Source organism: Schistocerca serialis, chromosome 2 (assembly GCF_023864345.2).
Source record: "Schistocerca serialis cubense isolate TAMUIC-IGC-003099 chromosome 2, iqSchSeri2.2, whole genome shotgun sequence".
Lineage (NCBI taxonomy): Eukaryota > Metazoa > Arthropoda > Insecta > Orthoptera > Acrididae > Schistocerca > Schistocerca serialis.
Genome location: NC_064639.1, coordinates 43322253 through 43335594, shown reverse-complemented (window position 1 = coordinate 43335594; position 13342 = coordinate 43322253). Strand labels below are relative to the sequence as shown.

At 42.9% G+C, this 13342-nt stretch overlaps 1 protein-coding gene across 1 annotated transcript in view; it reads left to right on the top strand.

Moving 5' to 3' along the window:
• The first annotated feature begins 302 nt into the window (after nucleotides 1–302).
• The window catches only part of LOC126455428 (PDF receptor-like), a 378273-nt gene continuing 365233 nt past the window's right edge, over nucleotides 303–13342 (top strand). The window contains exon 1 of the mRNA XM_050091178.1: nucleotides 303–467. The gene's annotated coding sequence lies outside the window, so the exon portion shown is untranslated. The remainder of the gene's footprint in view (nucleotides 468–13342) is intronic.

The window sequence follows — 13342 nt, the reverse complement described above, 5'->3', positions numbered from 1 at the left end:
CTGAAACTTGAACGCATGTTACCATTAGGATAGTTATTGTTACTGGAAGCGGTTGCATGGGATTGTTTGCAATCCCGACTGCCCCCTCCCCCGCCCCTACTTTCCACCGCGTGACATTCCCGTCTCTGGCCCCTGCCTCCCTTGGCGCAGCTCGGCTAAGAGTTCCGCTCCACTGCGCATGCGTACGGAGTCTGGACTGCCCCCCAAGTGGGCCATCTGCCCCCACCACCGCGCTTTCGGTCGCCTACTCAACGCGCGGCGCCAAATCGAATCAGTCGCTCGGCAATTGCCGCGCAGTTTAGGTGGTATTCGTGCAGCCTTCCCTCTCCACTGGCTGCGCACGCGGCTGCGGAGTCTGTCATAAAGCGGGACACCAAGCGTTCTCGAACGCTCCACTGAAATGACAGCTTTTTTCCTTAGTTACTATTTCCGTTTTTGATTCATTTCAGCTGAGGCAAATTCTGTGGGTAAGCGACACTTCAATACTATTGCAAATTTCAGTAGTGGCTTTTAGCTGAAACATCAGAATATTGGCATTGAGATTCATGTCGGTGGCCAATATTTTTTGAGTGTTTTGAGCGCTTTTGAATTAATGATGTTTCAGGGAGTCTTCAACATGATTAGGTGTTGACCAGTTTAATAACATTTTCCGTCGAACATTCAGTCATTAAATAACGTAATACCATCGTAATAGCTCTTACCAGTCATTTTATATACACTGATCTGGAAAATAGCACGTTAGTCAAAAACAATTGGAAAGCATGACCACTTATCTACTATTGAATGCTTCTATAGTGACTGCTCCTTACATTTGTTACATGTATCTCTGACAGAGGCATATCCTACATTTTTTGATGACGTGGAAGACACCTCAAACAAAATTTTTGTTACCATATAATGTTTTCTGGAAAGTGTGTCGTATACGTCTATTCTCTGCTGTATTTTACATTTTCGAATTCAAATAGCAGCTGGCTTAGCATTATGAATCCTTATGTCTTGACTATACATGGAATACAATTTCTTTTTAGCAAAATAGTGTTCCTCAAATTACTTTGTCTAGGTTCTGTCCAATATCAACTGAAATTACAACTCAAAATGTTAACTATATGTGTCAACGACATTTATTCATGCGTTTATTTCCCGTGACAAATAATTTGATTGCGTGGGTCGGTTATATTTAATCCTTATCAGTTTAAAACTGCAGTATGCAGAGTTCATGAGTAGTAAGTAATAATACTAATAATAATAATAATAATAATATTAAAAATAATAATAATAACAATAATATAGTAATAACAAATTAAGTATGAACATATAGAATTTCAGCAATTTGTCTAATTAGGACAGTGTTAAGATACGTCTTTTAAACTACACGTTTAATACTGCAGCTACCTTACTGTCCTTTGATACTATTCCACCGCTCCACGTTAACTGTGCGCTCGTCGCGACACTGACTAATCAATCCCAAATTTTGATTTCAGCTGAAATTATTTATTTTCTATCACCTACTAACACAAAATTTCGCCCCACAAATAGTAAATTTTACAGCAACTTCGCGAAAAATAAAAAATAAACACATTCCTTTCCGACTGTCCATTCCGTGTACGCGTCTTCTCTCACCGTCGTTTAGATCATTTACACCACCACTTACTGGAACAATGCTTAAGCGCTGAAGGAGCGGGAAGTCAAGGATACTCTCCAAACCTACCGAATAACTACAGAGCTTTTACAGAACCACCAAGGAACATAGTATAGCAATATTTATAGGCTAGGTTTCATACTGCCATTTGCGATGTTTCAATGTTATCTGCGTTCGTCTGTGATATGTGTCATGGCATCTTGCAGTTATGTATATCAGTAGCACAGAAGGAATCAAAAGTGGAGAAGAAGTTGTCTTGGCAGGGGAAGGGAAGGAAATAATAGCTCAAGATTTACAGATGTGACGCAGGAAAGGAAACAGAAATGGATAGAGAAGAAAAAGAAAGCAAAGCGTAGATAGTATTGAAATGGCGTAGGTATATTGATTTACTGTTGTAAAGAATGGAGATGGTTACTGTGGATATGCCGAGAGTGAGGCTACGCAGATAATAACACCTGAAACTATAACCTCCGTTTTAAGGCAGTGATATTTAGGGTCTGATGCAGGTAACTGGATAGTATGTTACAAAGCCGTGTGAGTGAAATTGAGATGGAGAAAGGTCGAGCGAAGATACTAGACGTGTCCGATTTTATATATCAGTTGTGGATTAATGATAGGCATCCGATAAACCTAGAGAGATGCTGTGGATACCAGTATCCACGAAACGTATGAAGAAACCAGAACGTGACATGTCACGTCACCTATCACGTCACACTCAGCCGATCTGAGCACAGAGAGGATTGACGTGATCTGACGTAAATTAAAAAGAAGATTTTCCTTGAAGAATGGTTCAAATGGCTCTGAGGACCATGGGACTCAACTGCTGAGGTCATTAGTCCCCTAGAACTTAGAACTAGTTAAACCTAACTAACCTAAGGACATCACAAACATCCATGCCCGAGGTAGGATTCGAACCTGCGACCGTAGCCGTCTTGCGGTTCCAGACTGCAGCGCCTTTAACCGCACGGCCACTTCGGCCGGCCCTTGAAGAATCCATAAGGCGTTGCTGCAGTGGAATTTCGTTTCTCACCTCCTTTCGAGGCCCTTACGCACTCGCAAATCAAGCGAGCATTGTCATTCTGTGTAGCTCGCAGCGACGTATACAGCCGTCGCATGCAGTGGCGGCGTGTCTGATCTGTGAGTTAACTACATCAGCGAAGTGACACCCCCATTAGAGGGTATTGTTCCTGCGCTTGGGAAGGCACCCCCTCCAGTCTCCTTGTAGGTCTGCCGAGGTAGCGTGTACACGTTACAGGCCTACGTGGAAAATACAACTCTTAAAGAAGAATGTTCTGTGTAGCCCGCTGCTAAGAATTTGAAAAATGATGTGAATGGTTGGCGCAGAACTGTTAGAAACTGACTGGACATTTTCAGGCACATACCTGGCAGCAACTTAAAACGTTCTTGAAGTAGTTTGATGTGATCCGGACGCAGCAGAAGCTATGAAATTACATTTAATATTGCAGGCCAACAGACTACTGTTACGGGTAGGTCTCGGTTCGAGTCTTAATGTGATACAAAGTCTGGCGAAAGGAGGATGTGTTTCGTTCCAGACTAATGATATTCATTAATTTCAGAGTTTGTTACTAATAACGAGTTTGATTTACGAAGTGCGAGCCATGTTTTTTCTGAATAGTTCCTAGGTATTTTTGGGCTACGACACAGAAACTTTCCCCACTGCTAGCAACAAGAAAGCTTTCCTTTCTGTTTCACATTCTCTGTAAAATATATAAAGTTTAAAACCGTAGGCCCACAGGGCGCTGCGTTCCTTTGTCGACGACTAAAATTTATTGGTAGAGAATGGCCAGCTAGTTTCACCATTAGAGAGCAATTTCAAGCGATAATATTCTTGCTATCATTAGGATACTCACCGTCACACGATGTGCAATTAAATTTTGGTTATAATAACAGTTTTAAGCCCCTGTGGAGCCGTGGCGTTGAACTTTGTAATCTTCACATCCTTTCCCTCTCGAAAATTGGCAGCATTTATAAAAATTCAGTGTTTGTGGCTCAAATAATGTGCTATATGTCGTTCTGACACAGCCTACAGCTGAGATTCTGCAACAGGCGTTTCTTCGACTCAACAATGTGAACCTGTGATTAGGGGCTGCTTATGTACAAATGAATGAGTAAGGAAAGAAAGAAAATTGCGAAACCCTGTTGAGGGTAAACAACAGACCACTAATTTCAACCAGACCAAACGTATCCTACGCAAATCAAATGGGTCTGAGCACTATGTGATTTAACATCTTAGGTCATCAGTCCGTTAGAACTACTTTAACCTAACTAACCTAAGGACATCACACACATCCATGCCCGAGGCAGGATTTGAACCTGCGACGGCAGCAGTCCCGCTGTTCCGGACTGCAGCGCCTAGAACCGCACGGCCATCGCGGCCGGCCCTACGCAAATATTTCGTAACAGAAATAGGGATGTTCGGAATTTTGATCTGAGATTTTGGCGCATGTAGTGAACAGTAGATGCGTTCCATAACACCTTCCCTCTTCCCTCTGACCAAATACGGCAATATATCGGACACCACATCATGTAAATTTTGAATAATCCGCAAAGTGTATGAGTCACACTGATGTAAGATTGGCAGAATACAAAACGTGTCAGTGCAGTTTATGAAACTGACCAGTGACTCAGTTATCTGAACTACAGCAATCACAGTCAGACTCAAGCGACTACGAATACATCTCATCTGCACCTACATACATAACTCCGAAAAACATGTGGTGCATGGTGGAGGGTACCGCATACACTACTAGTCATTCCCTTCCCTGTTCCATTTGTGAATTGAGATACGGGAAACGTAAGCCCACGTAAGAGTCCTCATTTGTCTTATTAAACTGTTGCAAACGCCGGTTCTCTAAACTTCCTCAATAGCGTTTCGCAAAAGGAACGTCTTTTTCCCTCCAGGAATGCCACGAAACTTCACGGAGCATTTCGGTAATGATCGTGAATGGAACGAAAGTAACCCGTAGCAAATCTATCCGTACGCGTCTCAATTGCTTCCCTGTATTGCTTTAAACTGATCTTGTTCGCATTCCAAACAGTGGAACAGCACTCAAGAAAGTATCGCTTGGGTGTACTGTAAGATGTCTCCTGTGTTTTGTATGTTGCCTTCTATATACATCTACATCAACATCTACATTTATACTCCGCAAGCCACCAAATGCTGTGTGGCGGAGGGCACTTTACGTGCCACTGTCATTACCTCCCTTTCCTGTACCACTCGCGTATGGTTCGCGGGAAGAACGACTGCCGGAAAGCCTTCGTGCCCGCTCGAATCTCTCTAATTTTACATTCTACATCTACATCTATACTCCGCGAACCACCTTACGGTGTGTGGCGGAGGGTACTTATTGTACCACTATCTGATCCCCCCTTCCCTGTTCCATTCACGAATTGTGCGTGGGAAGAACGACTGCTTGTAAGTCTCCGTATTTGCTCTAATTTCTCGGATCTTTTCGTTGTGATCATTACGCGAGATATATGTGGGCGGTAGTAATATGTTGCCCATCTCTTCCCGGAATGTGCTCTCTCGTAATTTCGATAATAAACCTCTCCGTATTGCGTAACGCCTTTCTTGAAGTGTCCGCCACTGGAGCTTGTTCAGCATCTCCGTAACGCTCTCGCGCTGACTAAATGTCCCCATGACGAATCGCGCTGCTTTTCGCTGGATCATGTCTATCTCTTCTATTAATCCAACCTGGTAAGGGTCCAATACTGATGAGCAATACTCAAGAATCGGACGAACAAGCGTTTTGTAAGCTACTTCTTTCGTCGATGAGTCACATTTTCTTAGAATTCTTCCTATGAATCTCAACCTGGCGCCTGCTTTTCCCACTATTTGTTTTATGTGATCATTCCACTTCAGATCGCTCCGGATAGTAACTCCTAAGTATTTTACGGTCGTTACCGCTTCCAATGATTTACCACCTATGGCATAATCGTACTGGAATGGATTTCTGCCCCTATGTATGCGCATTATATTACATTTATCTACGTTTAGGGAAAGCTGCCAGCTGTCGCACCATGCATTAATCCTCTGCAGGTCCTCCTGGAGTACGTACGAGTCTTCTGATGTTGCTACTTTCTTGTAGACAACCGTGTCATCTGCAAATAGCCTCACGGAGCTACCGATGTTGTCAACTAAGTCATTTATGTATATTGTAAACAATAAAGGTCCTATCACGCTTCCCTGCGGTACTCCCGAAATTACCTCTACATCTGCAGATTTTGAACCGTTAAGAATGACATGTTGTGTTCTTTCTTCTAGGAAATCCTGAATCCAATCACAAACCTGGTCCGATATTCCGTAAGCTCGTATTTTTTTCACTAAACGTAAGTGCGGAACCGTATCAAATGCCTTCCTGAAGTCCAGGAATACGGCATAAATCTGCTCGCCAGTGTCTACGGCACTGTGAATTTCTTGGGCAAATAGGGCGAGCTGAGTTTCACATGATCTCTGTTTGCGGAATCCATGTTGGTTATGATGAAGGAGATTTGTATTATCTAAGAACGTCATAATACGAGAACACAAAACATGTTCCATTATTCTACAACAGATTGACGTAAGCGAAATAGGCCTATAATTATTCGCATCTGATTTATGACCCTTCTTGAAAATGGGAACGACCTGCGCTTTCTTCCAGTCGCTAGGTACTTTACGTTCTTCCAGCGATCTACGATAAATTGCTGATAGAAAGGGGGCAAGTTCTTTAGCATAATCACTGTAGAATCTTAAGGGTATCTCGTCTGGTCCGGATGCTTTTCCGCTACTAAGTGATAGCAGTTGTTTTTCAATTCCGATATCGTTTATTTCAATATTTTCCATTTTGGCGTCCGTGCGACGGCTGAAGTCAGGGACCGTGTTACGATTTTCCGCAGTGAAACAGTTTCGGAACACTGAATTCAGTATTTCTGCCTTTCTTCGGTCGTCCTCTGTTTCGGTGCCATCGTGGTCAACGAGTGACTGAATAGGGGATTTAGATCCGCTTACCGATTTTACATATGACCAAAACTTTTTAGGGTTCTTGTTTAGATTGTTTGCCAATGTTTTATGTTCGAATTCGTTGAATGCTTCTCTCATTGCTCTCTTTACGCTCTTTTTCGCTTCGTTCAGCTTTTCCTTATCAGCTATGATTCGACTACTCTTAAACCTATGATGAAGCTTTCTTTGTTTCCGTAGTACCTTTCGTACATGATTGTTATACCACGGTGGATCTTTCCCCTCGCTTTGGACCTTAGTCGGTACGAACTTATCTAAGGCGTACTGGACGATGTTTCTGAATTTTTTCCATTTTTGTTCCACATCCTCTTCCTCAGAAATGAACGTTTGATGGTGGTCACTCAGATATTCTGCGATTTGTGCCCTATCACTCGTGATCTCCTCGGGAGGTATAAGTAGGGGAAGCAATATATTCGATACCTCATCCAGAAACGCACCCTCTCGAAATCTGGTCAGCAAGCTACACCGCGATGCAGAGCGACTCTCTTGAAGAGTCTGCCACATGAGTTTGCTAAACATCTCCGTAACGCTATCACGCTTACCAAATAACCCTGTGATGAAACGCGGCGCTCTTCTTTGGATCTTCTCTATCTCCTCTGACAACCCGACCTGGTACGGACCCCATACTGATGAGCAATACTCAAGTATAGGTCGAACGAGTGTTTTGTAAGCCACCTCCTTTGCTGATGGACTACATGTTCTAAGGACTCTCCCAATGAATCTCAACCTGGCACCCGACTTACCAACAATTAATTTTATATGATCATTCCACTTCAAATCGCTCCGTACGCATACTCCCAGATATTTTACAGAAGTAACTGCTACCAGTGTTTGTTCCGCTATCATATAATCATACAATAAAGGATCCTTCTTTCTATACATTACATTTGTCTATGTTAAGGGTCAGTTGCCACTTCCTGCACCAAGTGCCTATCCGCTGCAGATCTTCCTGCATTTCGCTGCAATTTTCTAATGCTGCAACTTCTCTGTATACTACAGCATCATCCGCGAAAAGCCGCATGGAACTTCCGACACTGTCTACGAGGTCATTTGTATATATTGTGGAAAGCAATGGTCCCATAACACTCCCCTGTGGTACGCCAGATGTTAGTTTAAAGTCTGTAAACGTCTCTCCATTGAGAAAAACATGCTGTGTGCTGTTTGCTGAAAACTCTTCAATCCAGCCTAACATCTGGTCTGATATACCATAGGCTCTTACTTTGTTTATCAGGCGACAGTGCGGAACTGTATCGAACGCCTTCCGGAAGTCAAGAAAAATGTCATCTACCTGGAAGCCTGTATCTAATATTTTCTGGGTGTCATGAACAAGTAAAGCGAGTTGGGTCTCACACGATCGCTGTTTCCGGAATCCATGTTGATTCCTACAGAGTAGATTCTGGGTTTCCAGAAATGACATGATACGCGAGCAAAAAACATGTTCTAAAATTCTACAACATATCTATGTCTGATAATAGGCCTATAGTTTTGCGCATCTGCTCGACGACCCTTCTTGAGAATTAGAACTACCTGTGCTCTACTCCAATCATTTGGAACCTTCCGATCCTCTAGAGATTTGCGGTACAAGGCTGTTAGAAGGGGGGCAAGTTCTTTCGCGTACTCTGTGTAGAATCGAACTGGTATCCCGTCAGGTCCAGTGTTCTTTCCTTTGTTGAGTGATTTCAGTTGCTTTTCTATTCCTTGGATACTTATTTCGATGTCATACATCTTTTCGTTCGTGCGAGGATTTAGAGAAGGAACTGCAGCTGAATTACGTTTTCTTAGAATGCTCGCAATAAACTGAAGTCGTTCATTCGCCTTCCATACAACCGGCTTAATTCGAATGTCACTCCCCAGGCTACCGTATCTATTGCTTCTGGTTAACATTAACTTCAGCTTACAGTTATTATCATTTACATGATTGTGTAAGATTAATACGGTGTTGTTCGCCCCCGGCAGCTGAATGGTCAGCGTGACGGATTGTCAATCCTCTGTGCCCGGGTTCGATTCCAGGCTGGGTAGCGGAATTTTCTCCGCCCAGGGACTGGGCGTTGTGCTGTCCTCATCATCATCCTATGATCCTCATCGACAGCAGGTCGCCGAAGTGGCGTCAAATTGAGAGACCGGCTCCCGGCGAACGGCCTGCCTCACGGGGGGCCCAAGCTATACGATTACATAAATAAATACGATATTTAATTAGAACTATTACTTTACTTCTGTTATCAATTGTAGACTAAATGTCCATAAACGTAGATGAGTTAATGTTCCTCAGATCAAACATGGGAGGATCCGCCCGTTAGTTCGGTTGAGCACCTCTTCATCGCTGCGAAACTGACCCCTCCTGATTCAGCTGTTGTTTTGGGAGAAACGTCAAGCCGTAAGGAAAAGCTGATGCTGTGACGCTCTGGATTCTTCTAGCGGTCTTGCGTAACACGCAGCTCTAATAAGAGGAGTGAGCCTATTTCACAAGATTATCGCACTCCCGGCAAGGATATTTTAAACGACAGACTGTATCGAACTGGAGTGCGTGTCTTATTTCTGAATAAAGTTATCAGCTACATCAAGGTTTCACAGACGAGAATGAGTATAAACACATGTATTAGGAAAGCGGCAGGTGGATCTATCTGTGTTACGGTAGAAAAAATGGTGCCGCTGGAATCCAGTAAGAGCCAAGAACGTTGGTATTTCAATAATGTCATAAGGGGCCAATAACAACAATTGAATCTGATTCGCAGGTAGAGAAAACTCATTTGGTAACAGAAATAATTTCTACAGCGAAAACCTGATGATACATTTATTTTCTTTTACTTTTTCGTAGGCATAGATTGTACAACCTGAATTCACAAAATTTTAGTACGCAAGCAATGGAATCTACCAAGTTTCCAATAAAATACCGTTGATAAAGACCACCATCAATAAAGGTGGGGCCCTAAAGACTGATAGTCATCTTTTTCCTGAAGTAAACAATACACTCACTGCATAACAAAGTGTGACAAGATGCGCATTCATTTCATTTGGCGTATGGCTATTATGTAGCACACTACGGTCAGGATATGCGAAGCCTATACTCCAAAGCGCACTTAGTAAAGAGTCGGGTAAGAATGTGTTTCCTGTTGGGTAAATTATCAAATTGAATAAAGTAAAACGAGGGTAACGAACTGTAGATGATTTAGGTCATCTAATGCACAGAATTAGATTTGAAAACGGGGCACAAATAGTCGCTATTTGAATAGCTGACTCCTATTTGGATTGCTGAAAGTAGTCAAAATAGAGGAATATAAAACGCAGACATTTTAGGTATTTGTCTGGAGAGCAGCCTTGCACGGAAGTGAATCAGCTTAAAAGTGATGCTGCAGGAGAGTGTTGAAAATTGGATTCATGAATTTAAACTGTAAAACTACTGATTCGATACTGGGGAACGAGGCTGCGTTTGGTACAACTTGAGTAGAAGAAGAGATGTGTGGGTAGGACACGTACTGAACCATCAAGGAATCATTAGTTTAATTTGGTAATTGAAAGAACTGTTCGTATGAGTGTAGGGGGAGAGGGGGGGAAGGGGCTAAAATTGTAGAGGGAGACTTAAGGCTTGAATTGAGTAGGCTGGTTCAGGTGGATGTAGGTTGCGATAGCTATTCAGAGATGAAAAGGCTTGTACGGGATGCACTTGCCTAGATAGATGCTTCAGACCAGTCTTTGGACTGAAGACCACAACCAGAACAACATTGGTCATGAAGGATATGGCAACAGACTTGATGACCATCCTTGCCACATACTGGCAAGCTTACAGGTTCTTTTCAACAATTACAAAGTCGGTTTTCCTGTTAACTCCAGTAGCTTCCCACACTATGATCGCCGGATTTGGAGAGATGTCAGACTTGTGAATCTTTGCTTCTCGTGACTTTTCACCAGATATTTCACGAATACATTGGCTTAGATCTGACATCAGCTAACAGAAGCGAGAGAGCTCAGGTCACCACAGTGTGCCACGCAATGTCCCTGCCGACAGCTTTAAATGACTCATGCCAACTCGAAATCTGAATCCAGCGAAGAATAATCTGTTCCAGACGGTTCGCAGTGCCTGTTCCGCATTCAGCTCTTATCAACCGTGTATACTCTTGAGACAATTGGAAAATTCTACAGTTTTCTCGGGGTGCAGTCCTTTTGGGAGCATCCGTGACTACCGTCATTGGCACAGTGCAGTTAAGACTCCACCTGATTGCTATTTGCTGTGCAGTCATAGTAGTACAGCAAACTATCTGTACTTTCCATGGGTAGATGCGTGCACCTCTCTCGTGCAAATGATTCAGCTTTTCTGAAAGTCCTGAGGCTGAAAATACGCAGCGTGTGCACATCTCCCGCGCATGCTGCGTTGCGATCACCACCTGAAAAGCTCTGGTAACGTTAGACACACCACATAGCCATTAAGTACTTACGCCACACATAACGTATAGGAATGTCTCTAGTGTGGACCGAAAATAAGTTAGAATAAGGATCAAATTTTAATTTATAATTCTACAGCCATTGGCATACTGGAGTAACAAATATTTTTTCAAGGTGCTTCTAAACAGCTGTAAAACGTTCAGTGAAAGACATGTTTGTACACACCATCAGATACTGTATAAGCTGAATTGTAATTTGTTACCACTTTTGATCTGTGCCCATCATCTTCTAGCATTGGGCAAAAGCATTTCGCTTTCTGCTGTAATAAAAATAGTTGCGTTAATAATGACTTGAAAAATGAAACTTCATTATTTATGGTATAAGCCACTAATAAACTTTTGATAACTGGACACATCTCATCGTTACTAGTCGGCCGTGGTGGCCGACCGGTTCTAGGCACTTCAGTCCGGAACCGTGCTGCTGCTACGGTAGCAGGTTCGAATCCTGCCTCGGGCAAGGATGTGTGTGTGATGTCCATAGGTTAGTCAGGTTTAAGTAGTTCTAAGTCTAGGGGACTGATGACCTCAGATGTTAAGTCCCATAGTGGTTAGAGCCATTTTTTTCATCTTTATTGTCGCTGAAAAGCCGGCATATACTCTTCTTGCGAGATCTGTCCAAGTTATTAATGTTTATCTTCACTCAATGGGCGCCAACAGCGTGAGGAGCGAACTGTCCACCACAGTTGAGACAAGTACACGAGGACATTTCAGTTTGTTAACAGTGTAGTGGTAAAGTCTTGCGATAAAAACACGTCCAAGAGGGGGGTAGGTGCGAAATTACGCTAAACCTTTTTTTTCTGAAAGATACTTCGACTACATTGACTACGGACTAGCAATGTCTTTGACGGTCTAGTAACTGACGTACCCTAAGTTTTCGAAAAAGTTAACTGAAAGTTGCGAATGTGAATAAGAAAGCAAAATTTTGACAACCACTACAACCAAAATTCCCAAAGAGTTTTCGTCTCTCGCAACAGTAAGCATCTCTCATACGCTCCGTGATCACACTGGCATGAAAGCGGAGGTTGACATAGTGAAGTCCAAGAAACTGAGTTCCATCTACAAATATTGTTTTAGTGAGCCTCCTCCCTTCAATATTTGCAGGGCTGCAGAAATGACAGTGTTTGAGGTGTGTGATTACGGAATAGGAAAACAAAAATGCTTCAATAGTGGAAAAGCATCTCGAACGTATGAGACAGCTGTGAGATTTCCACGCCAATAATGGAACAGTATTTTCTCCTCACTAGCAAAAAATTTTTGTAAATCACTCAAATAAAGACGCAAGTACAGTTAATTCTTGTTTTCAAGAACGATCCTGGGAGAAATACACTTAATTATATACTTATATCGCATTCTTCGACACGTTCAGAATCATGGGGCATGTTTTACACTCACACATTATAACGTGTATCTTGCGAAACTCACTTCTCTCTGTTCGTCCTTGCGATCCAGAGCGTCCACACAAAACGGCGTCCATTTCGATGCTCTCTCCCTTGACTTTCGGAACTCATTTCATACAGTTCTGCACTGTTATTTACCAAAAAAATAGGTGGCTATCGAGCATAGGATTTGATTTGTGACTGATTTTAGGAAATGCTTGGAAATTGCATTTCACAGTTCGTTCATATGGGGAGGAAAGTGACGGACGTAATTTGACAGGTATCCCAAGCGGGTGTCATTGGGCCGTTACTATTCACGAAATATGTAAACGATATAGTAGATAACACCGTAAGCTTCGTGAAGCTATTAGCAAATGTTTATGTTGTCTATCGAAAGGTTGAAACCCCAGAAGACAGTACCTAAATGCAGGAAAACCAGCAGAGAATCGAAAGTTATACCATGGACTGGCAGGTGTCCTGAACGTGATGGTGGTTGGTTTGTGGGGCGCTCAACAGCGCGGACATCAGCGCCCGTACCAAGTCCCAATCTTTACACAGGCCAATCTGGCCCCTTTCACGAGGAAAACACAAACACCCAGGTCCCGGACAGAGAAAATCCTAAACCCGGCCGGGAACCAATCCCGTGACCTCGTGATCCAGAGGCAGCAATGGCAGCCATTTTTTTTCATTTTGTTCGTTATTGTTCGTTGTATTTGGTCGTAGTGGACATCACATGACATCTGTTGACCTTCATCGTTGGTCCCTTATCTCAGTTTTTCTATTACAGAAACCAGACAGCTCTCTGTCCGAACACGCTGAGCTACCGTTCCGGTATCCACTGGACCATGAGCTGATGTCCTGAATGTGAATAAGT